The sequence below is a fragment of the Propithecus coquereli genome, unplaced genomic scaffold (assembly GCF_000956105.1).
Source record: "Propithecus coquereli isolate 6110/MARCELLA unplaced genomic scaffold, Pcoq_1.0 Scaffold474, whole genome shotgun sequence".
Taxonomy (NCBI): domain Eukaryota; kingdom Metazoa; phylum Chordata; class Mammalia; order Primates; family Indriidae; genus Propithecus; species Propithecus coquereli.
In genome coordinates this window covers 1,091,297-1,094,556 of record NW_012150552.1, presented here as the reverse complement: position 1 = coordinate 1,094,556, position 3,260 = coordinate 1,091,297, and the positions used below count along the sequence as shown (strand labels likewise).

The following is a 3,260-nucleotide window of genomic DNA, read 5'->3' as shown; positions in this document are numbered from 1 at the left end:
AGTTGGCTCATTGATGATCCTATATACATCGAGACCAGCAAATGGTTCTAGCATCTTTGGTAGCCTGATGCTGAGAATCATTAAAGTAAGCTGGCACTATGTCCATAGCATTGGTGACATTCTTCCAAATGTAAGTTTCTGTGATTTCCTTCCTCTTTGTCAGAACCATAGATGACACCTCCTCTTGATAGAAAATTTTTGTCTCTCCCTTGTATTCTACTTCGACCTTGGGCCTGCTGGCATCACTCACCAGCATGAGGGGCCAATGCTTCATGTCAGAAAGGACAACATTATCAAATCTGCATCCAGTCAGATGTTTGGCATCAAACACCATGTTGATAGGTTCATTGCAACTTGATTCTTTGCAGCATCACCAATAAATCATTTGGTATCAGTAAAGGCAACATTTACTAGCTCGAGGGATTCAGTTTCCCTAATCATTGGTAATTATCTCTACTTTTGCATGCTAGAAGACGTTCACACAAGACTAAGTAGTGCCAAGAATTAACATCAACTGCATGTCCCTTAGACATGGTTGTTTGCATGTAGGCCCACATGGGCTTGCACATGAATTCTAGAAGCTACTGTTGTGTTTGAGACCCAAATTTTCCATTTAACATGTTTGGACCCTGGTTGATAGTGGGTTTCTGAAACCTTGGAAAGCAAAACTGCAATGGGGGGACTACTGTGTAATGTAAATAATTGTATGACGTTTTACTCTTATTCTGATACCTTAGTGTTCTCTAGTTCAGTTAATCATCACAGAGTATTTGCTGCTTTGTCCAAATGCCCTTTCCAGCCCATTTTGCTGAGAATATTTTACTTATATTTAAAGGTTTGGTTTATGCCTTTCCAAGAAAATTGGGCCATTTCCAGCCTCTACCCCAAGCTAACTTGGGCACTCTTAACTCTGTCCTCCCACTTTATTCAATACGCAATATAGACATCGCAATGAATTGTAATTGTTATCACAAAATATGACTCCCTTACTTCAAAAGGGCCATGTGTTCTTCATTTGAATGTCCCCACAGCATAACACAGTATTCTGCACATTGTAGATTCTCAATAAATGTGGGTTTGATAAATGGATGATGTTAAAGAAAAACACACACATTACATCAGTGCGGTGGTTGGTTCAGTAGCATCATATGACCACATAAGTAAAACACCATGCACAAAACCAAATGTGTAAACACTGCTCCCAAATTACTGTTTGATCATTGCATAACACCTGAGTCTTAAGCATGAACTTAAATATCCTGAATACTGTAGGAACTCAATAAATAATTGGAAAAAATGATAAAAAGGTGATGTTATCAAATCACTTATTCTAAACCTGATCTTTTTGAGAAAAATATATTGACATCAAAGTAAATATCATTGACGTATTTAAAATTCAAAGATAAGAAATGCATTCAGGGTTACTATACCATATATTAGGATATAAATACCTCTGCTTGCATGGCGTACTATAGAAATTGGGAAGAAAGTTCACATTTACACATCAATGTGAAAGTCACCAAAAGGAGTAGTCATAGGAGAACAGCTTTACTAATCTTAAGAGGAAAAGGAGAAATTCTTTGAAGCCATATTGTTTGGTAAAAGTCTATACTTGGATGAATAAAAATGGAATGCATTTTATTCCTAAATATACTTATTGTTAAAAAGAAATCTTTAAGTTTGGCCCAACTGCCACGTTATCTTTAAGCAGCTTGGTACATAGCTCATAACAAAAATTAAAAGACAATTTATCTGTTTTACAAAAAGCCGAAAATCTTTGACATTGGCTTGTCAGAGGTCCCAAATTCATGGCCAGCAAACCATAAGACATATGGACATATATATATTTGCTCTTTGTTATGTCAAACAGTTCAAAAGAGTCTTGAATGTAGGCAGATGGTACCAAACCAGCCAAGCACCTCTTGTCTTGTAACATATTACTTCATCTGCGGGCCCCTGACCTGAATTTGAGTTTGTGACCACTGCCTTAAAGTCTACTTCTGCTTCATATTTTTTTTAAGTTATCAAATAATAGATCTGTTCCATCTTTTCTGTTTTGCCTTTCTCCTGTACCAGACTTCCAAATACTGTATACCAGACGGTTGTGTGCAACAGAATCATGGATATTCTTTTCTTCTCTTCATATTTCACTTTAGCTTTTATAGATTTATATACCCTCTCTATGCAGATGGCTCCAAATGCATTTCTCAATACAAGTCCACTCTTGATCTCTGGACCCACACACTCTGCTTCATACCTATGTCTCTTTTCAAAACCTTTTAGGCATCTGGAATACATTAATAGTATGTCTAAAACTGAACTTTGAGTTTCCTTTTCCTTGATTCTCTGTTACCTCCAGTGTTCTTCCTGTCCATAAAGATTAATTCCATCTACCAATGTGCTCATGCCAAAATCCTGGGAGTTATCTCACACAGCTCATTCTCCTTAACCCTTTATATCCAATTCACTTAATCTCATTGATTCCACTCCCAGTTAAGAGACAAGTTCATCCATTTTTTTAAAATCTCCGTCACTAGATTTTTATCCTTGCTACCATGTCTCTTCTAAGCAATTTGTAGCTACAAAGCTAGTTACCTTGCTCTTACTCCAGGCCAATTTCCACATGGCAGTGAGAAGGACCCTTTTTAAAATGCAGATTGAATCAAGTTACTCTTTCCTGCTTGAAATATTAAAATGGCCTCCCAGGGGAGTTAGAAAAAATTCAAAGCCATTCTAGGCACTTCTGGTCTGGGTTTGCCAACCTCATCATTATTAATCTCCTTTTGTTTTCTCCCTTAGAATCTAAACTCTAACTCTAATTATACGTCTTAGATCTTAGAAGGCTTTATACTCTCTCCTGCCACAAGACCTTCATGGACACCCTTTTGCTTAGAATGTTCCTTCTCAATACTTCACCTAGTGAACTCTTGCTCATCCACAGACTGTCCTTCATACCTGTTATTATACTATGTATGTCTCTGTCTAGCAGTATATGTATATGTATCTACATATATATATAGAAGTATATCCTTCATTTATGGGATTGTTGAGGCCTGTCGTCACCCATATACCCCTTTATGTTCAAACCTCCTTCCTGCCCAGTACAACAGGGTCACTTCCACAGGAAAAAAATTAGACTGGCTCTATTTCTTTCAGCATGGTATACTTGGTGTTTGGCATCATACCTGACATGTAGTAAACATTTAAATATGGTTATTGAATAAATGGCTAAAATCAATTTGGGAAAAAGAAATATTTAG

The 3,260-nt window shown here is 36.9% G+C and overlaps 1 pseudogene; it reads right to left on the bottom strand.

Moving 5' to 3' along the window:
- The window catches only part of LOC105819179, a 1,698-nt pseudogene extending 1,165 nt beyond the window's left edge, over positions 1-533 (bottom strand).
- Positions 534-3,260: the final 2,727 nt, after the last annotated feature.